Source organism: Aethina tumida, chromosome 6 (genome assembly GCF_024364675.1).
Source record: "Aethina tumida isolate Nest 87 chromosome 6, icAetTumi1.1, whole genome shotgun sequence".
NCBI classification, from domain to species: domain Eukaryota; kingdom Metazoa; phylum Arthropoda; class Insecta; order Coleoptera; family Nitidulidae; genus Aethina; species Aethina tumida.
In genome coordinates, this window is record NC_065440.1 from 14,705,421 (window position 1) to 14,728,957 (window position 23,537).

The following is a 23,537-nucleotide window of genomic DNA, read 5'->3' on the forward strand; positions in this document are numbered from 1 at the left end:
TGTGACGTCACGAACAATAATTAAGGCGGCCCGCTCAGTTTTGGACGTCGTGGAGTGGAAGCGATTAAATTCACTCGTTCGCGTTGCGAACAACGGCCCCGGGGGCCCGATACACACCCGGAACTTTCCGACTCGCAGCATATTTGGATAACGCGAACTTCGGCGTTAATCTCTCGGGGTTGTTTGGCTTGAAAATTTGCCAATTAGTGTGGAGCATGTTTTGACGTGTTGTTGCAGCTGAGCTGGCTTGTTGCCTCGTCGGGGATTCACGGGTCGTACGGTTTTTATTGGTTTATTGGATGAGGATGACGTCGATTTTGTTCTCGTTATAGAGATACGCCGTTTGGAAACACGATTGCTTTGATATAAGTTGGCTGAGTTGCGATCAAAACTGCGTACTTACTGAATCAGAAACAACATGTGGTGGCAACTCTATAGAATAAATTAACAGTAAAGGCTTAAAGCCCGTTTCATATTGTTCACCGTTCTTAAGTTATTCAAAGAGATTTACACTGAGAGACTACTCAGAAAATTGAGTTATTTAAAAAGCTTTAAACTGTTTTTATTAGTAAATTTGTTGGACTATTTAGATAGTGTCAAACAGAATATTTAATTATATTTAATTGTTAGTTTTTTTTAACAATTTTTATACTTGGAACATTTTTTATGGTCAAATTGGACTGTTTATATAGGAACATTTTTATCGGATTGACTTTTATGAGAACATTTATTTAATATATAAATTACATAGTAACCATAATTTTTAACAATTTTTATACTGGACGGTTTTAATTGGAACATTTATAGCACTTTTAGGTCACATTTCACAGTAGAACATTTTTATCAAATCGATTTTTATGAGAACATTTATTTAATAAATAAATTACTTGTTAACCATAATTTTGAATAATTTTTATGAGAAAACTTGGGTAATTTTTATCCTTATACTGGACTGTTTTTATTGGAACATTTATACAACTTATTATGGTCACATTTGACTGTTTATAGTAGAACATTTTTATCAGATCAACTTTTATAAGAACCTTTATTTACTTATATAAATTATTTGCTGCTCATATTTTTTTTAACAATTTTTATCAGAAAACTTGGGTAATTTTTATCCTTATACTGGACTGTTTTTATTGGAACATTTATATAACTTATTATGGTCACATTTGACTGTTTATAGTAGAACATTTTTATCGGATCAACTTTTATAAGAACCTTTATTTACTTACATAAATTATTTGCTGCTCATATTTTTTTTAACAATTTTTATGAGAAAACTTGGGTAATTTTTATCCTTATACTGGACTGTTTTTATTGGAACATTTATACAACTTATTATGGTCACATTTGACTGTTTATAGTAGAATATTTTTATCGGATCAACTTTTATAAGAACCTTTATTTACTTATATAAATTATTTGCTGCTCATATTTTTTTTAACAATTTTTATGAGAAAACTTGGGCAATTTTTATCCTTATGCTGGACTGTTTTTATTTGAACATTTATACAACCTTTTATGGTCACATTTGATTGTTTACAGTAGAACATTTTTATCGGATCACCTTTTATAAGAACCTTTATTTACTATTTAAATTATTTGCTGCTCAATTTTTTTAACAATTTTTATTAGAAAACTTGGGCAATTTTTATCCTTATACTGGACTGTTTTTATTGGAACATTTAAACTACTTTTATGGTCACATTTGACTGTTTATAGTAGAACATTTTTATCGGATCAACTTTTATGAGAACCTTTATTTACTATTTAAATTATTTGCTGGTCATATTTTTAACAATTTTTATGAGAAAACTTGGGCAATTTTATCCTTATATTGGACTGTTTTTATTGGAACATTTATACATCTTTTATGGTCACATTTGACTGTTTATAGTAGGACATTTTTATCGGATCATCTTTTATAGGAACCTTTATTTACTATTTAAATTATTTGCTGTTCACATTTTTTAATAATTTTTATGAGAAAACTTGGGCAATTTTTATCCTTATACTGGGCTATTTTTATTGGAACATTTATAAAACTTTTATGGTCACATTTGACTGTTTATAGTAGAACTTTTTATCGGATCAACTTCTATAAGAACCTTTATTTACTATTTAAATTATTTGCTGCTCAATTTTTTTAACAATTTTTATTAGAAAACTTGGGCAATTTTTATCCTTATACTGGACTGTTTTTATTGGAACATTTATACAACTTTTATGGTCACATTTGACTGTTTACAGTAGAAAATTTTTATCGGATCACCTTTTATAGGAACCTTTATTTACTATTTAAATTATTTACAGTTCATATTTTTTAATAATTTTTATGAGAAAACTTGAGCAATTTTTATCCTTATATTGGACTGTTTTTATTGGAACATTTATACAACTTTTATGGTCACATTTGACTGATTATAATAGAACATTTTTATCAACTTCTATAAGAACCTTTATTTACTATTTAAATTATTTGTTGGTCATATATTTTTAAAATATTTGGATATTTTTGTATCCTTATACTGATTATAGATTGACATTTTTATTAGATCGACGTTTAGTAACAATTGTCATCAAAACAACATTTTTTATTGTTAATTTGACTGTGTAGGACATATTTATTATTAGAGTATTCACTAATTAATCAAAATTCTTAAGTGTTATATTAAAACACTTAACTTTAGTAAAACCCCCATCGAAAATAAAACATAAACAACAACGTCCCATCGAAATTACGAATCAATTGATTCGTCGTCGATATTGTCAAACAAACCGCCGTGCCCATTAAAAACAATACACGTCGATCACAACCCCTATTTTGTACGTGAAACGGGAGGATGTACGATTTTATTCCGCGGCTTCGCGCTCCACTCTCTCCGGCCTTCGTTTCCGGTGCACAAAGGCCGAACCTACGGGCCCACCGTAGCCCCCCGCCCGTCTCGCTCCGGGGTGGCGTAATTAGATGAATTCCTGACGAGGGTGGCCGCGACGCTCGAGTGTTGCCCAGTGATTAAGACCGCGCGGATGTCTATGCATTCAAAATCACTATTTCAACTTACATTCAAACATAAGATGAAGCTGAGGGTTGAGATGTAGGTTAAAATGAAGGTGAAGCTGAAGCTGAAGGTTGAGGTGACAGTAAAGCTGGAGAGAAGTTGAAATGGAAATTGAAGGTTGGAGATTGGAGGGTGAAGATTGGAGGTTGGTGGTTGGAAAGTGGTGATTAAAGGTTAGAAATTAAAAGTTGGGGGTGGTTAGAGGTTAGACTAGGCAACTTATACCGAAATAAAAATGTTTTACACATTAATAATTACTTAATTTTTCAAAAAAAAAAATAATTAAATAAATGCTGAAAACAAAAATTTATTACAAACTGGCGACCATATGTGAATCCCAAACTCGAAAACAATTGCAGTGGCGCCAACCGCAAACTCAGCAATAACAATATTGTGGAAACCCTCGGCTAAAATATAATATGTTCCATATTATTAGGGAAATTTTCAGCACAAACAACCCCGAGAGATTAACGTCCAAATTCACGTTATCTAAATATGTTCAGGGTTGGCAAGTTATCGGTGTGTGTTAACCCGGGGTTGAATTTCGCAACGTGAACGTGCGAATTAATCGCTTCCACATGAGAGGCTGAACTAAAAGCATAATATTAATGTGTTGCTATATATGGAATGTGTTTACATGATTTGAAAAAGATTTATTTAAATAACTGTTGGAATATTTATATTTTCACAAAATTACCACTAGCTCCTAATTCTCAAAAAATGACCCTTTATTTTTTTATTATTATTTATTCATTATAACAGTTACAAAATCTCCAAAAACTATCGTGATAAAATGAACAGATTTAGAGATAAACTCTTTAAATACCTTTGTCAGTTCTTGTGGCTCCTTAGGATCAACTAGTTCTTAATCTTTAAAAAATGACTTTTTACTTGTTTTGTTATTATTTATTCAAAATTTCAAAGGTAACAGTTACAGAACCTCCAAAAACTATCGTGATAAAATGAACATATTTAGGAATAAACTCTTTAAATACCTTTGTCAATTCTTGTGGCTCCTTAGGATCAACTAGTTCCTAATATTTAAAAAAAGTCTATTTACTTTTCTTGTTATTATTTAATTAAAATTTTGAAGGTAACAGTTACAGAACCTCCAAAAAGTATCGTGATAAAATGAACATATTTAGGAATAAACTCTTTAAATACCTTTGTCAATTCTTGTGGCTCCGTAGGGTCAACTAGTTTTTAATCTTTAAAAAATGGCCCTTTACTTTTTTTGTTATTATTGATTCAAAATTTCGAAGGTAACAGTTACAGAACCTCCAAAAACTATCGTTATAAAATGAACAGATTTAGAGATAAACTCTTTAAATACCTTTGTCAATTCTTGTGGCTCCTTAGGATCAATTAGTTTATAATCCTTAAAAAATGACCCCTTACTTTTTTTTGTTATTATTTATTCAAAATTTCAAAGGTAACAGTTACAGAACCTCGAAATACTATCGTGATAAAATGAACAGAGAGATAAACTCTTTAAATACCTTCGTCAATTCTTGTGACTTAGGATCAACTAACTCCTATTCTTAAAAAAATGTCTCTACTTTTTTTGTTATTATTTATTCAAAATTTCGAAGGTAACAGTTACAGAACCTCCAAAAACTAGTGATAAAATGAACATATTTAGTGATAAACTCTTTAAATAAAACCTTTGTCAATTCTTGTGGCTCCATAGAATCAACTAGTTCTTAATTTTTAAAAAATGACCCTTTACTTTTTTTGTTATTATTTATTCAAAATTTCGAAGGCAACAGTTACAGAACCTCCAAAAACTGATGAAATGAACATATTTAGAGATAAACTCTTTAAATCCCTGTTTTAATCAAACACAAGCCTTAACTTTTTTTGCTACTTTTTATTAATAACTTGTCAAAACGGTGCTTCTGAACCGCATAACGACTTCACATAAAACCTAATATCCCCCCACAGATAAATCATCGAATTCCGCTTTGACTGCATGCACATCCGCCTGCGCAGGCATTAAATGGCATTTTTACTGCACATTACACGGATATGATGGTGCGAGTTAAAGCGAGGGAGACGCAGTGCGCCAGAGAAGGACGGCGCAAACGTAAACGGACGGCTTTCAACGCAGACAGTTTTATTATACGAATTCGTAATAAAAATATTGGATTATATTCCGCATTTTATTTTTTTCTCGTTCGTTCGTTCGTACGGAGGGGCGTTCAACGCAACCAGTGCACAAGATTCACGGTCTCGTGCCGTAAATAATGTTGCGAAATTAAATTTGTAGGCCCGATTTGACACTAATTTAAAAAGGAATTTATTGTGATAACTTAACTGGTTTAATGATTTATCGCCTGCGTAAAAGCTCTTAAAAGCTCCCGAAGTGTCCAACTGTTAAATTTGATACTGAACTGTCAAAATAGCTGGAAATAACTGCTAATGTGTTATTTACTGTGATATATAAACTGGGGAAAGTATTATTCATTATTAGTTATTTAGTAGTTATTTGGTGTACACAACTTGAATGTTTTAATAGTTTTAACAAGTGAATAAATGTAATATATAGTTTTAAATTGTAAAACATTTTACCGAAAGTTAGAATATTAATTAACTGATTTAGCTAGTTACTTTAAGTTATTACAATAGTTATTTTTATACAAAATTTAATGTATAACTTGAATATTTTATTAATTTTAAATTAAAAATTAAAAATTTATTGATATTTTTAAACTAGAAAAACTATTAAAAAAAAAGTTAAATGATTTAGCTAGTTATATTAGACATTACAATAGTTTTTTTTTAACTTGAATATTTAATGATTTTAATAAGTGTAAAAATATTATAGATAGTTTAAATCTGTGAAACATTTAACTGAAAATTAGAATATTAATTAACTAGCTTAGTAAGTTACGCACAGTTATTACAATAGTTATTTTTATACAAATTTTAATGTATAACATGAATATTTAATGATTTTAATATTAATAAATGAAAAAATATTATAGAAAACTGTAAAACATTTAACTGAAAGTTAAAATATTAATTAACTGATTTAGTTAGTTACTTTCAGTTATTACAATAGTTATTTTTATACAAATTTTAATGTATGACATAAATATTTAATGATTTTAATATGTAAAACTGTAAAACATTTAACTGGAAGTTAGAATGTTAATTAACTAGTATAGTTAGTTACGTACAGTTATTACAATAGTTATTTTTATACAAATTTTAATGTATAACATGAATATTTAATGATTTTAATAAATGAAAAAATATTATAGAAAACTGTAAAACATTTAACTGAAAGTTAAAATATTAATTAACTGATTTATTTAGTTACTTTCAGTTATTACAATAGTTGTTTTTATACAAAATTTAATGTATAACTTATTTTAATGATTTTAATAAGGGGAAAATGTTCTAGACAGTATTTAACTGTAAAGTATTTAACAGAAAGTTAATATATTAATTAACTATCTTAGTTAGTCACGTACAGTTATTACAATAGTTATTTTGAAACAAATTTTAATGTATAACCTTCATTAAATATTCGATTTTAATAAGTGAAAAAATATAGAAAACTGTAAAACATTTAACTGAAAGTTAGAATATTAATTGACTAATTTAGCTAGTTACATTTAGTTATTACAATAGTTATTTTGACACAAAAATTAATGTATAATTTGAATGTTTTAATAAGTGAAAAAATGATAGTTTTAAAGTTTAGAAAGTTAAAATATTAATTAAATGATTTAACTAGTTACTTTTTGTTATTGCAATAGTTATTTTTAGACAAAATTTAATATATATGTTGAATGATTTAATGATTTTAATAAGTGAAAAAATGTTCTAGATAGTATTAAATTGTAAAACACTTAACAAAAAGTTGAATATTAATTAACTGATTTAACTAGCTACATTTAAATATTACAATAGTTATTTCTATACAAAATTTTTAATGTTAATTGAAAATTAGAATATTAATTAACTGATTTAGCTAGTTATTTTTAGTTATTGCAATAGTTTATTTAATTTTTTATACTAAATTCAATACAAATAATTTTTTAACATGAATATTTTTTTAATTTTTAATTAAGTATTAATTAAATATTACGGTTAACATTTTGTTTACTCTTGAATGCTTTATCAATTGTTATAGTACAAACTTAATTAACTAATATAATAAAGTTATTACATCAGTTTATATTATAATAAGGTTTAAATAAACACAGATAATTTTCTCTTGTTAACACCTACCATTAAACAGCAATTTTAATTAATTAATAATATAATAGTTAATTATTATTTAAAACAATTACATTACGAACACAAATAATAATTAATATATCAGTGAGTGACAGTTTTAACATTTATTGCCCTCTGTCACAGCTTTATGTTAGCAATTGTTAAACAACTAAGTTTCACCGTACGTAATTGTTGTGCACGTTAAACAAACAATAGAAATAACGAAAAACAATTTGCAGTCGATCATCGAGTGGAATTCGCCGACTTTCTCGTTAACAGCGTAGCCTCGTTCGAACGATTATTAGGGTAAAACTTGTTTATTGAATTTATTGAGCGCGGCTCATGTTACAGTCGGCGGATTGCCGTGTCCATTTGTTGAAGGTTTTTTGCAGGTTTAATGATCCACAATTATTTCGTTACGTCACACCGATCCGGGACAGATCGAATATCAACCGCGGCACTGCGATCGTTATTATATAACTTGTTATCTTTACCAATTATGTGTTATCTTGCGCCTAATGTTTTAACACTTTCGGTACGTTGGTTTAAACAATAATATTTGTTTAATGGGTGTTTTAACATTAACAGTTAGTACAAAGAAGGAACTAATTTAATTTAGCACTTGTTTACACTTAAAATGTATTAAAATATTTTTACTGCAGTTAATTTACAATTATAAACTATTGCAATAACTAACAGTAATTAGCTAGTTACAGTTACTTTCAGTAAAATATTTTATAGCTTAAAACTATTCATAACATATTAAATTTTGTATAAATACTATTGTAATACCTAAAAGTAACTTGTTAAATAAATGAATTAATATTTTAAATTTCTGTTAAATATTTTACAGTTTAAAACCATCTTTACTTATTAAAATCAATAAATTATTCAAAATTTGCATTTAATTTTGTATAAAAATAACTATTGTAATAACTAAAAGTAACTAAATCAGTTAATCAATATTCTAATTTTCAGTATTAGTTTCAGTGTTACTATCTATAACAATTTTTCACTTATTAAAATCATTAAAACATTCGGTTATACAATAAAAATTTTTTATAAAAATAACTATTGTAATAAGTGTAGCTAGTTAAATCAGTTAATTAATATTCAACTTTCTATTAAATGTATTACAGTTTAATACAATCTAGAATATTTTTTCACTTAATAAAATCATTAAATCATTCAATTTATATATTAAATTTTATATAAAAATAACTATTGTAATAACAAAAAGTAACTAGTTAAATCAGTTAATTAATATTTTAACTTCTGTTAAGTGTTTTACAGTTTAATATTGTCTATAATATTTTTTCACTTATAAAATCATTAAATATTCAAGTTATACATATAAATTTGTATAAAAATAACTATTGTAATAGCTAAAAGTAACTAATTAAATGAGTTAATTTATACTATCACTTTCTATTAAATATTTTCAATTTAAAACTACCTAAGACATTTTTTTATTTAAATAATTAAAATATACATATAAATTTTGTAGAAATAACTATTGTAATAACTAAGAGTAACTAACAAAATCAGTTAATTAATTAATAATCAAACTTTATGTTAAGTTATTAAAATCGTTAAAGTATTCAAGTTATGCATTGCAATTTTGTATTTGTATTAACTAAAAGTAACTAGTTAAATCTGTTAATTAGTAAACTTTCAGTTAAGTGTTTTACAGTTTAAATTTATCATAACATTTTTTCACTTACTAAGATCATTTTTATATTCAGGTAAAACATTAAATTTTGTATAAAAATAACTATTGTAACAACTAAAAGTAACTTGTTAAATCCGTTAATTACTATTCTAACTTTCAATTAAATATTTTACAGTTTAAAACTAGTTAGAACATTTTTTCACTTGTTAAACTCATTAAAATATTCAAGTCATGTATTAAATTTTATATAAAAATAACTGTTGTAAGAACTAAAAGTAATTAGCTAAATCAGTTAAGTAATATTCCAACTTTTAGTTAAATGTTTTATAGTTTAAAATTATCTAGAACATTTTTTCACTTATTAAATTCATTAAAATATTCAAGTTATACATTAAATTTTATACAAAAGTAACTATTATAATAATTAAAAGTAAATACTTAAATCAGTTAAATAATATCCTAACTTTCAGTTAAATGTTTTACAGTTTAAAACGATCTATAACATTTTTTCACTTATTAAAATTATTAAAATATTCAAGTTATTCATTAAATTTTATATAAATATAACTACTGTAACTATCTAAATTAGTTAATTAATATTCTATCTCTCTGTTAAGTGTTTTATTGTTTAAAACTATCTATAACAATTTTTTTACTTATTAAAATTATTAAAATATTCAAGTTATATATTGTATAAAAAATAACCATTGTAATAACTCAACGTAACTAGTTAAGACAGTTAATTAATATTCTACTTTTCTGCTAAATATTTTACAGTTTTAAAGTCCCTTTAACATGTTTTCACTTATTAAAATCTAGAATATCCAAGTTGTATATTAAATTTTGTATAAAATAACTATTGTATAACTAAAAGTTACTAGCTAAGTCAATCAAAAAATATTCTTACTTCTTGTTAAATGTTTTACACTTTAGAATATTTATAATATTTTTTCACATATTAAAAGTAACGAAATTTTAAAAATTGATAACTATTGTAATAACTAAAAAGTAACTAATTAAGTTAATTAATTAAAATCTTATTTTGTGTTAAATGTTTTCCAATTTAAATCTCTCCAAAAATGTTTTTGACTTGTTGAAACTATTAAAAATATTTGTGTAAAAAATAACTATTGTGAACAAAAGTAACTAAGTCAATAAATAAATTATTCAAACTTTCTGTGTAATGTTTTACAGTCCAAAAGAGACATGTTTAGTGTTTAAGAAGTAACTTCAAAATTCTGTAGAACTTCTTTGTTAACAAAAATGTCTTCAACTATGCATTAATGTTGTTCCTGTCATTATTGCCTTTAAAATTAATATATCCAACAATGTTAATCACATTATTTTTACTTTAGAGTTATCATTTTGTTTACTTAATAGTCAAAGAGACTTCTTTCAAAATCAATTAACAATTTCCACGTAACGCAAACACAATAGAAACCTTGAGAGGAAAAATATATGCATTTGCCCAGGCATCGATACCATTTCAATACCCGATACGTTCTCTCTCGCTTCAAAAAGCCCATAACATGTTATTTGTGGCGGCTCGTTTTATTTACGGGCCGCCAGCATCTATAAAGATGTATCCGGCATTGACATCTCATTTGCATCAACATTAACTGTCGATAATTAGAGTCACAACGGGCGCACCATACGGCGCGAACTGTTTGTTGGATTTGTAATCGTCATTCGGTGTCGTTAAAATGACACGACGCAGTGTTTGGGGACGAACTTTTTATTGACCTGTTGAAACATTCTCAAAATGCTTAATAATATTAATTAAAAAATTGCCATAAACTGACATAAAAATGTAACAATAATCAGGAAGAAAAAACAGGAATATTTCCTGCAGGAGAGTTCGTGTAATCGCATTGCCTTTTCGCTAATTAAAAATGAATTCGCCGTCCTTTGTCTTCCTTTCGTCGACGGGGCAAAAAGCCGACTAATTAATGGATGTTACAGAACGAGTCGACAATTATATAAACGAAAATAGAGGATTAAAATCGCACGGAAGTACGAAATGACGCTGAGGATTTATTTTGTGTACGATCGACATACACTTTATTAATTAACTATTTAAATACGACTGCATCGCCATTAACTTCTTTAATATTTCATGTCACTTTGGAAAATCAATCATATTAAACATTTAACAGCTTAGGCATTTCACATTTACCTAGATAATTTTGATTTTCAGTTATTATTAACACTGCATTAATTAATTACTGTAGTTATCAAATAAAATATATATTTTTATGATAAAATTAATATACATAAATTATTAACGTGAATATTTGATGATTTTAATAAGGGAAGAATGTTTTAAACTGTAATTTTTTAACAGAAAATTAGAATATTAATTAGCTGATTTAGCTAGTTGCTTTTAGTTATTACAATAGCTATTTTTACACAAAAAATTTAATGTATAACTTGAATATTTTATTTATTTTAATAAGAGAAAAAATGTTATAGATGGTTTTAAACTATAAAACAATTAAAGGAAAGTAAAAATATTAATTAACTGATTTAGCTAGTTACTTAATAGTTATATAATAGTTATTTTATGTAAAATTTGATGTATAACTTGAATATTTTAATGATTTTAATAAGTGAAAAAATGTTATCGATAGTTTTAAACTGTTAAACATTTTATAGAAAGTTAGAATGTCAATTAACTGATTTAACTGTTACTTTCAGTTATCAAAATAGTTATTTTTATGCAAAATTTAATGTCTAATTTGAATGTTTTAATGATTTTAATAAGTGAAAAAAAAAATTTAACAGAAAGTTAGAATATTATTTAACTGATTTAATTAGTTACTTTAATTATTAGAATATTGACTTTTATACAAAATTTAATGTATAACGTTTTAATTATTGTAATAAGTGAAAAAATGTTTTAGATAGTTTTAAAGAGTAAAACACTTATCAGAAAGTTAGAATATTAATTAAATTATTTAGCTAGTTACTTTTAGTTATTACAATAGTTATTTTTGTACAAAATTTAATGTATAACTTGAATATTTTAATGATTTTAATATGTAAAAAAATGTTCTAAATGTTGTAAAACATTTAATTGAAAGTCAGAATATTAATTAACTGATTTAACTAGTTACTTTTAGTTATTACAATAGTTATTTTTACATAACATCCTAATATACATGATTTTTAACAGTGAAAATATATTATAGACAGTTTTTCAATGGAAAACATTTATCAGAAATTAACAATATTCATTAATTGACTTAGCTAATTCCTTTAGTTATCCCCATAGTTATTTTTTTACTAAAATACACGAATTTTTAACCTGAATATTTTAGATGTTTAATTAAATTTTGATACTATTGAAACTATTAATACTGTTTAGACATTAATGTTATTGATTAATTTAAGTATTAATTAAACTTTATAATTAATACAAATAAGAAAATACAGTAAACTACTTAATCCATTCCAAAATTATAAAAAAATAAAATTTTATATGTTAAATCAATTTCAATTTTCAGCTTCAGTTTCAACTTCCATGATAACTTGATAATTTTTATATTGTAGATAGTGTAGAAGCTGTGATTTTAAAAATTTAATGTTAAACTTGTTAATAAAACACTCTTAACTTCATTTCAATGTTATTAATGTCGTTAATATATTTTTTGCCTTTAACTTATATTCAATAATCATTTTTTATTCTAAATTGTTACTTAATTGAATAAAATTTATTTATTCTTTATGTTAAAGGTAAAAATACTCAGTAAAAAGTTTTTGTTGACAAACGATGTTTATTTTGGAATTTTAAAGTTGCAGCTACTTCATTTGTAAAATAAATGTTTCTCAGATAATAATTTATAACAACAAAGAGATTTTATTGCTTAATAAACTGATTGTTTTCATTTGAAAGAGAAATGTAGGGGTTGTAGGTTAAGTGGAACGGAAGGATTTGTTTAGACTTAGGTATTTAGTAATGGAAAGAAATATTACCTGTAAAATACCCATTCATTTTCAGCAACGTGACAAATAATAGTGCCAACTTAAAATTACTAAATAATATACAATTTCATCCCTCCTAATTATTATTTATCATTACAAAAATTTTAATAATAAAGTATTAAAAATATTATACTAGATTTGATTTTAAAATTTATTGACAATTCGTTTAAGTATCTGTTAATATTAACTTAATTAAGCCTTAATACTGATGCTTTTAATATAAATAATTCTCAGTTATTTTTCAACGAATTATAAATATAATTAAAATTATTTATATTCAAATTTTACTGGCCTTAATTTTAAATAAAAAAAATGATTAAAAGTCGTCACCCTTAAAAATTGTAATGATTCTTTCATTTTAAAAAATACTATCAAGATTTCATTAAGTTACCAATGTTGTCGTTAATAGTAACGTAAAAACGATAATATGACAAAAAATTAAGGAAATAATAAATTCAGAACAACAACAAAATTAAAAACTCTCATGTCTGTATTTTAATTACGAAGTAATTTTATTAATTGTGCCTAATTATGGTCGTCAATTATTTTCGACTAATTGACTGTATAATTATTAACACTCTGGCCAAATTTACTAAATTATATTATTATTAAACTAATCTTAATTTTGGTTTTAAACATTCTGATGAAGGAAGTAACTATTATTAATTGTAACCACGTTCTCTTTTTTCTTAAGTTTTAAAATAAAAATTAAGTTACTAATGCTAGGAGCTACTAAATTTGATTAGAATATACATAATATGTGAAAACTAATAAATTTGTAACTTGAATTGTGTAATCTTTTTTAGTATAAAGTTTTTTATTATCCCTGAAGTTAATTAACATTGTTAGTAATACGGATGACTGTTAATGTAGCTAAATTAAACATGACGTTAACCCTAAACTTAAATGGAAAATAATAATTACTCCTTGTAATTATTCTATATTTAATATTCATACCCAAGGTTAAAATTAGTCAGTAAACTTAAGATCTGTTCAAATTTTGTTATAATCGTTAGAAATTAACGACAATTTTAAAGAGTTGTTATTATTTATGATATAATAATTTATAAATATACATTGTCAAATTAAAGAGTTATATTTTAAAAATAATAGTAAATAAAGTGTAAATACAAATCGTAATGATTAAAAATAGTGGAATATATTAAATTACTAAGATTAGTAGCTTCTAAATTTGGATAATCTCAAGACTTTGTCAAATTAAAGATTTATCTATAAAATAATAAATAAAAAGTGATTATAAATCATAATGATTAAAAATTGTAATCATCCTTTCTTTTAGATTATGTTAAGTTACTAATATTAGTAGATTCTATTAGGACACCAATGACGATTCTTAAGAGCTATTGTTATGTGCAGTATAATTTATACAAAATATTTTGCCAAATTAATGATTTATATATTAAAAAATAATAATAAATAAAGAGTGGTTACAAATCGTAATGATTAAAAATTGTAATCATCCTTTCTTTAAGATTATGTTAAGTTACTAGTATTAGAAGTTTCTAAATTTTCTTATTAAGGACACTAATGACGATTCTCAAGAACTATTAATATGTGCAGTATAACTTGTACAAAATATTTTGCCAAATTAATGATTTATATATAAAAAAAATAATAATAAATAAAGAGTAATTACAAATCGTAATGATTAAAAATTGTAATCATCCTTTCTTTGAGATTATGTTAAGTTACTAGTATTAGAAGTTTCTAAATTTTGTTATTAAGGACACTAATGACGATTTTCAAGAACTATTATTATGTGCAGTATAATTTATATAAAATATTATGCCAAATTAATGATTTATCTATAAAAAAATAATAATAAATAAAGAGTGGTTACAAATCGTAATAACTAAAAATTGTAATCATCTTTTCTTTGAGATTATGTTAAGTTTATAATATTAGAAGCTTCTAAATTTTGTTATTAAGGACACTAATGACGATTCTCATGAACTATTGTTATATACAGTATAATTTATATAAAATATTATGCCAAATTAATGATTTATCTATAAAAAATAATAACAAATAAAGAGTGATTACAAATCGTAATGATTAAATATTGTAATCATCCTTTCTTTGAGATTCTGTTAAGTTACTAGTATTAGAAGCTTCTAAATTTTGTTATTAAGGACACTAAAGACGATTCTCAAGAACTATTATTATGTGCAGTATAATTTATACAAAATATTTTGCCAAATTAATGATTTATCTATAAAAATATAATAATAAATAAAGAGTGGTTACAATTCGTAATGATTAAAAATTGTAATCATTCTTTCTTTGAGATTATCTTAAGTTTCTAGTATTAGTGACTTCTCAATTTTGTTATCAAGGACACTAATGACGATTCTCAAGAGGTAATCATTCTTTCTTTTAGATTAAGTTGAGTTATAGTAGAATTATTAGTAGCTTCTAAAATTGGTTGTTAATGACACTAATGAGGATTCTAAAGAACTATCGCTATTCACAATTCATTTTATAAGAAATACAACGTCAAATTGATGATTTATCTTTGGAAAGACAAACTAAAAATTAGTCAAACACCAAATTTGCCAACAATTTATTGTGACATTCAAAATGTACCTCCCAAATTGGAAACATCACAATACAGTTTATTACCTCCCTTTACGCAGGTACATAACAATAAACTTCCCACCCTAGCGGCGTCGAACGAGAGAAAAGTAATTTTTGCCAGAAACAACCGAATGCCAAATAAAAAAACCATCCCCGAACGCCGCACCGTAACGGATATCCCCAAAAAATAATAACGTCCGCGTCCTCGGCGACCCACCAACGACACCCAGAACCCGATCGGCGGCGGCCCTCGCAACGCAACGCGGCCGTCCTTGTCGCGCGGAAGGGGTTGACGGTGCCGTCCGTCCTCGTCGGGGCGACGTTGCCTCTCAAGGCCACGTCGGAAACCAGCTCGCCGACGATGCGCCCGTTGTCGGGCCAATGAGTTTATGTGCGCCGGTACACTGTAAGAATTCGGTGCGATTTTACGAGGGGGTGGTGTCCGTTCGTACGGCGGGACACGTGTTCGCTTAATAAGGGCGCCAAATGCCGGTTTAATGCGGTTTTGCGTTTTCGGTTCGGATCTTGTTGTGTGAGTTGAGAAATTCAGTATGGTTTTTGGAGGGGTGGGTTATTAATTAATTAATTCATTCGTTGAAGACGTTACGGAAGGGGTTGCTTTTGATTAATGGGACACTTCACTTAAATTTTTATTATAGTTTGCCTCAAAAAAATTATTACTCATTTTACGGACTCTTTTGTATATTAATTCAGTTTTTAATTAATTAAAAATAATATTATTTATTTCTTTTGTTTATATTGAATTTAATTTTTATAATTTAAAAATGGGAATAAATTATTTAAAAATATATGTTTAGTATTTACACTTTATTTTATTTATTTTTTTCCTCATAATTAGATTTTAATTAATTAATTAATTTATGCATATTTGTTTATTAACGTTTTATTACTTCAGATTTTAATTTTTTATATTAAACTTGTATAAACAATTACAAATACGAGCTTTCAAAGAAACGAATAAATTAATTATATTATTGGCTATTTAATTAATTAAAATGTATTTATTTAACCAATGTCTGAATATTTAAACGCAGTTGCTTAATGTAATTGTTAATTGTTTATCGATATTCATATAAACAGGGATAATTACTAGTGATTAAAATCAATAAATCATTCATGGAAATAATAATTAATGATTTAAATAGTTACAATTCCTTTTTCTGAAGTGTTTTACACAAGCAACAAATGTTACTACTGGTTTTTATAATAAATTACTTGATTTGCATATAATAATGTTTTATTAGTCCTTCATTGTTTAGTAAATAATAAAAATTAGTCTTAATGTTAATATTAATTTTAATTTGTATAGAAAATAAAACAATATAATTTAAAATAATAATATAGTTATGGACAATATTAAGCTTATTTTGATTATTAAATTATTATGAGAAAACATGAATAATTATTAGTGATTATAATCAATAAATCATTCATATAAATGATTTAAACAGTTACAATTCCTTTTTGACATTTTATAGTTTTTATACAAGCAAAATCAAATATTCCTACTGGGTTTTATAATAAATTACTTAATTTGCATATCATAATAATTTATTATTCCTTCAAAGTTTACAAAATATTAAACATTAATTTTGAATAATATTAATTTTTTTTTTTTTTTAATTTTTGTAGAAATTGAAACGAATAAATAAAATTAATAAAATTTTTTGAGCTAAATTTAAACAAAAATATAGAATTTATAAACATACATATTTTTTTTTTGTTATATTTCTTAAATGATGTACCTTAAAACTTATTAGTTATTTTTTATGAATTGACAACAAATTACTATTGTTACTAATGGCTTATTAAATCTTCTTTGTTGGCAATTTTATTTCATTTATTTTTGTATTGATTTGTCGATGCTGTCAGTCCTGGTATCTTATCTAAATATTCTGAAGCCGGTCCTGTCCGGGTCATTACACATTCAACCAATTAAATTCATTATTTACAATGAACTAAAAGTTACGCGTTTTTTTTTTGGTGTTCATTACCGGATAAATGTTTTGGTTAATTGGACTTATTTTTAAACATTTTAGAGTGAAAAATGTATTTTGCCATCTTTTAATGTTTTCATTCTTTTGTTCTTTATTTGTTATTTTCAGTTATTTCTTTTAAATATGCCGTTATTAATTGAATATTTCGTTAACTATATTAATGTATTGTCATAAATATGTTTGTTATTAATGATATTAATAATTATAATTATTATTGATTATTTTGTTATATGATTAATGATTATTTGATATTTTCAGTTATTTCTTTTAAATATGTCTTTATTAATTGAATATTTCGTTAAGTATATTAATGTATTGTCATAAATATGTTTGTTATTGAATGTCATAAATTTGTTATTATTTTGTTATATGAAACAGTTTTGATAAATATGACGTTTTGATAATAACGACGACGTATTTTTCATTAGTTAAATTTATCCAAAGGGACAATATAACACATATTTCAACATTTTAATCGATTATTATTATGTTAGTAATTATAAAAATATTAATTATTTTTTATTTATTGACTTTTGTACAGCTTTTTCAAGAAATATTTATCAAACATTTGAAGGAAAATATTTTTTATAAAATAGTTAAATAAGAATTGGACAATAATGAAAATTAAATTACATACAATTGAAGAAAATTTAATAAATTGTCACAACAATCATGATTATTTTGTTATATGAAACTGTTTTGATACAAATGAATGTTATACACATAATATAACATGCATAACAAAGTACTGATGTATTTTTCCTTAGTTTATCCAAAGGGGCAATATAACAAATATTTCAACATTTTAATCCATTATTATTATGTTGGTAATTATAAAAATATAAGTTATTTCTTATTTACTGACTTTTGCAGAGTTTCTTCAAAAAATATTTATCAAAAATTGTCCGGAGAGAAATATTTTTTAATGAAATAGCCTAAAATTCTTATAAACAAAGAATAATTAGACAATAATGATTAATATAAGTGGTTACAAATCAATATTAAATTACTTACAATTGAAGGAAATTTAATACACTGTCATAATAATAATGATTATTTTGTTATATCAAACAATTTTGACGAAAATGAAAGTTATACACATAATATAACGTGTATAACAAAGTACTGACGTATTTTTCATTAGTTAAATTTATTCAAAGGGATAATATAGCACATATTTCAATAATTTAATAGATTATTATTGTGTTGGTAATAATAAAAAATAAATTAGTTTTTATTTATTGACTTTTGTACAGCTTTTTCAAGAAATATTTATTAAAAGTTGATTGGAGGAAAATATTTTTTTATAAAATAATTTAAAATTCTTATAAACAAAGAATAATTAGACAATAATAAATTAATATAAGTGATTACAAATTAATATTAAATTGTCTACAATTGAAGAAAACTGTCATAAAAATCATCATTTTGTTATATGAAATATTTTTATATAAAAATGAATGTTATACACACAATATCTAACAAAGTGGTGATGTATTTTTCATTAGTTATATGTATCCAAAGGGGCAATATAACATTTCAACATTTTAATCAATTATTATTATGTTAATAATTATAAAAATATAAATTGTTTTTTTATAAGGTGGGTTAAAATTCTTATAAACAAAGAATAATTAGACAATAATGAATAAGTGAATATAAATCAATAAACTATAATTCAAAGAAATTTAAAAAATGTTATAACAATCATAATAATTTTCTTATATTGGTTTTGATAAAAATGAGAGTTATACACGTAATTTTCATTTGTTAAATTTATGAAAATGAATAAATAAATCAAACATTTCAACATTTTAGTCGATTATTATTAAGTTAATAGTTATAAAAATATAAATTATTTTTTACTTTCATACTTTTGTATAGTTTATTCAAGAAATATTTATCAAAAATTATTTCGTGGGAAGTACTTTTTAATACATATTTCAAAATTCTTGAAAAATAAGTATATTATTAATAATATAACATATGTATAACAATCTAAAAAACAAATAAAACGATAATTTCAAAGCATTAATTATTATTATTATAAAGGTAGTTATAAAAATATGAATTGATTTTTAAAAAATGAGTGTTATATAAATAATATAATAGTGAATAACAAAGAATTGACGTAGTTTTATAACTGTAACTTAAATTTATCAAAAACACTCGAAAGGTAATAATTAAACAAAAATTTAAAAGTTTTCGTTATTTTCTTTATTTTGTGTAGTTTATCTATGAAATACATATAAAAAATTGTGATTTGGAAAATAATTTCTATACTTTTCTTAAAACTAAAAATAGTTTTCATAAAAAATGAGTGTTATATAACATACATGAAATAACATGTAACAAAGTAATGACGTATTTTTCATTAGTCAAATTTATGAAAATGAATAAATAAAACAAATATTTCAATCGATTATTATTAAGTTAATAGTTATAAAAATATAAATTAACAGGAATTGTTTGGCGGGAAGTATTTTTTAATATATATTTCAAAATTTTTGAAAAATAAGTGATATAATATATGTATAACAATCAAAAAGACAAATAAAACAAAAAATTTAAAGCTTTAGTTATTATTATAAAGGTAGTTATAAAAATATGAATTGTTTTTTAAAAACAATACATATACACAATATAACAATGAATAACAAAAAGTTAACGTAGTTTTACTATTTAAATTTAACAAAAACAATAGGATGCTAAAATTATAACAAAAATTTAAAAGTTTTAGTTATTTTATTAATTTTTTTTCTGAAATAAAAATCACAATAACTGTGACATTGGAAAATAATTTTCATAAAAAATGAGTATTATATACTTAATATAAACTATATATATGAAGTGCTGACGTATTTTATATAGGTCTAATTTATTAAAAGTAGCAAAAGTTTTAGTTATAATTATGTAGGTAGTTAGTTATGAATTATTTCTTATTTTATTATTTTTGTATGTGTAAAACTCAAGTTTTGATAAAGAATGAGTATTATACTCATACATAACAAATTGGTAACATTTTTTCGGTATTTTATATTGTTTTTTTGTGCAATTAATATTCTTGAAATACTGCCTTTTGTATTAAATAACAATTTTGAATACAATGTAGATGTCATATAAAACAATCTAACATCTCTATTAAGTACTGAATTAATATTTTAAAAAAAAAACTAGTGGTAGAGGAGTAAATAAAACAAAATTCCAGTTGTTATTTATTTAGCATTCCACGAGACGTATCAAGTGTGCCTCGAAAACAATTGCCCGTCAACGCTTTAACCCGAACGCCGAAAATCACCCAGTCCGCACCTGTCCACTTTATGACAACGCCACAAACAGTCCGGGTCATTCAGGAATCGTCACGTTCAACTATCATCGGGCAAGTACTTAACGCACACCCAGGCACCGTTCCATTGTTTATCTACACCTAGGCCAGAAAAACAAAAAAAAAAAACACCCAACCATTTTCGCAGCTCGAAACACATATAACAGCCGAAAACTAAAACGCAAAACGGCGGTTCGGCGAGGAGCCGGCAACGCCGTGGCAAAAGCCGCACAGCCGGCCCGGTTGTACATAAACGGGGACGCCGTGTGCGGCACATAAGGGGGAAAACTCCGAAGCCCAGTACATAAGCCACCGCTATGTAACGCGCTCCCTCTCGCTCCGACACACCGGCGGCCCGCTCAGTCCTCGTCGAACCGTCGTGCCGTCAACATCGTGTCGTCGCCGTCGTCGCCGCCGCCGTCGCACCGTGTGTCCGGCGACCTCCGCCGTCGAGTCCGAAGCCCCGCCGCGGGTACGCAGCGAACACCGAGGATACGCAATGGATTTAGTGTGTGCCGTTGGCAGTGTGTTGTGCCGTACGTGCGTGCCGACCGGCGAAATGTGCGCGACGTCTAGGTTATGTTCGACATAGTACGTAGGGTCGCGAATCGCGTGCTCGGCGCATTCCGTCTCACCCCGGAACGGCGGAACAACTGAACAACCGCACGACGCGGGGCGATTATGTGCCCGGCCTGAGCCGCACAACAACGACAACGGTCCAAGCCTAGGTGAGTAACCACCACCCGTTGACCACATTCGCCCGTCTCGCCGTCGTATTCGAAAAACGTCGTCGAAAAGCCAAAACAAAAACGGCCGTTTAGGTTGGCAACCCTACCCGCACGGGCACCACAGGTAAACACGTCGTTTGCGTGCTTCAGTTGTTCAGATGTTGAGGACGTGCGATGTTGTGACGCACGTCAAAATCACATGTTGTTTTGGTTTGGTTTTTTTGTTGTTGTTGCTGCTGTTGTCGACGCGATGGACGACGACGGGTGCCGGTGTGTGTTCTGCCTGGGCAAGAGGATTTTGCTTGTGTTTTTGCTTAGGTTCTGGTGCTTCTGAAACGGGCACGCTGGACGTGTCGCCATCTCGAGGCAGGTTCGTACGTAGTTCCCCTTGTTTTGTTGGGGTTTTTTGCTTCTTTCTTTTGAGGGGGTTACCCTTTGTGCTATGGTGAACAACTGAAGTTTCGGATGACGTTTGGACTAACAACAGTCACTGTGCCACTAGATTTTTTCCCAACCTAATTGTTGCTAATTATAATTATAAATTACACGAATGACAACTGAAAACATCCACTGAAACTGAAAGATTGTTGAAGTTTTATGTAAAATTGTTGGTAAATAAACTAACTACTTGTAATATTATATTATGAGTGTGAGAAACTTTTTGTGCAGTATTAAAATTGTGCTACTTTCTCTGAGTTTCAAATAAATTTATGTACATACAATGAAAACCTATAAATTTACATAAATTACTTTGAACCATACGTACTTCCTTGTATACTAAGTCTGAAAGATACAAAACAGTGATTCTTTCAATAAAGTATATTAAACATTAACACCATTTATATATAAACTTTGTAAATATTCTTTTTACAACTTAAAAACATATTTTAATTATGTATTTTTCAATTTATTTTGACACATGTTAAAGTCGTAGCTGTTAAATTCATTTTACTTCTAAGTTTCTAATATTATTAGACACAACACTTTTCGTGAATGAACAATAAGGATAATACTGTATATTTTGGACAACAACTTAAGAACATACATTTTAAATTTGTACTCAGGTTAATTTCTATTGATTTCTAATTTATTTTGACATATTTTAAAGTTTTTTTTTCAATTTGTCACTATTAAATTCGTCTTTATCTGAAAAGTTTGTTAATAACATTTGTTGTTTGTATAAACAATAGAACAATATTCTAAATTTTGGACAACAACATGAAAACATACAATTCAAAATGTTCGTCACAATTTCTATTGATTTTTTATTTATTTTGACTCATTTTAAAGATTTTTTCTAATTGTCACACTTAAATTCGACTTTATCTGAAAAGTTTGTCAACAATAGTTGACTTTAACATTATTTATGTACAAACAATAGTGGTAATATTCTAAATTCTCTACCACGACTTAAAAACATACAATTTAAATCAATATTCATCACAATTTCTGTTGATTTTTAATTTATTTTGATATATTTTTAAGTTTTTTTCTAATTGTCATTGATAAATTCGATTGTCTCTGAAAAGTTTGTCAATAATATTCTATATTCTGTGCTACGACTTAAAAACATACAATTTAAATCAATATTCATCTCAATTTCTGTTGATTTTTAATTTATTTTGAATATTTTTAAGTTTTTTTCTAATTGTCACTGATAAATTCGATTGTCTCTGAAAAGTTTGTCAATAATATTCTATATTCTTTACTACGACTTAAAAACATACAATTTAAATCAATATTCATCACAATTTCTGTTGATTTTTAATTTATTTTGATATATTTTTAAGTTTTTTTCTAATTGTCACTGATAAATTCGATTGTCTCTGAAAAGTTTGTCAATAATATTTGACACTAACATTATTTATGTATAAACAATAGAGGTAATATTCTAAATTTTTAACTTTAACTTAA

At 25.9% G+C, this 23,537-nt stretch overlaps 1 protein-coding gene across 4 annotated transcripts in view; it reads left to right on the top strand.

Annotated features, from left to right (window-relative positions):
* LOC109604153 (polycomb group protein Psc) overlaps window positions 1-23,537 on the top strand; it is a 179,935-nt gene that overhangs the window by 135,950 nt on the left and 20,448 nt on the right. Inside the window, exon 1 of one of the 4 annotated variants that reach the window (XM_049969313.1) lies at window positions 20,811-21,623. The exons of 2 other annotated variants lie outside the window; for them this stretch is intronic. The gene's annotated coding sequence lies outside the window, so the exon portion shown is untranslated. Of the gene's footprint in view, window positions 1-20,810; window positions 21,624-21,802; window positions 21,994-23,537 lie in introns of those variants that run through there. One more of the 4 variants, XM_049969314.1, reaches the window with a different exon arrangement.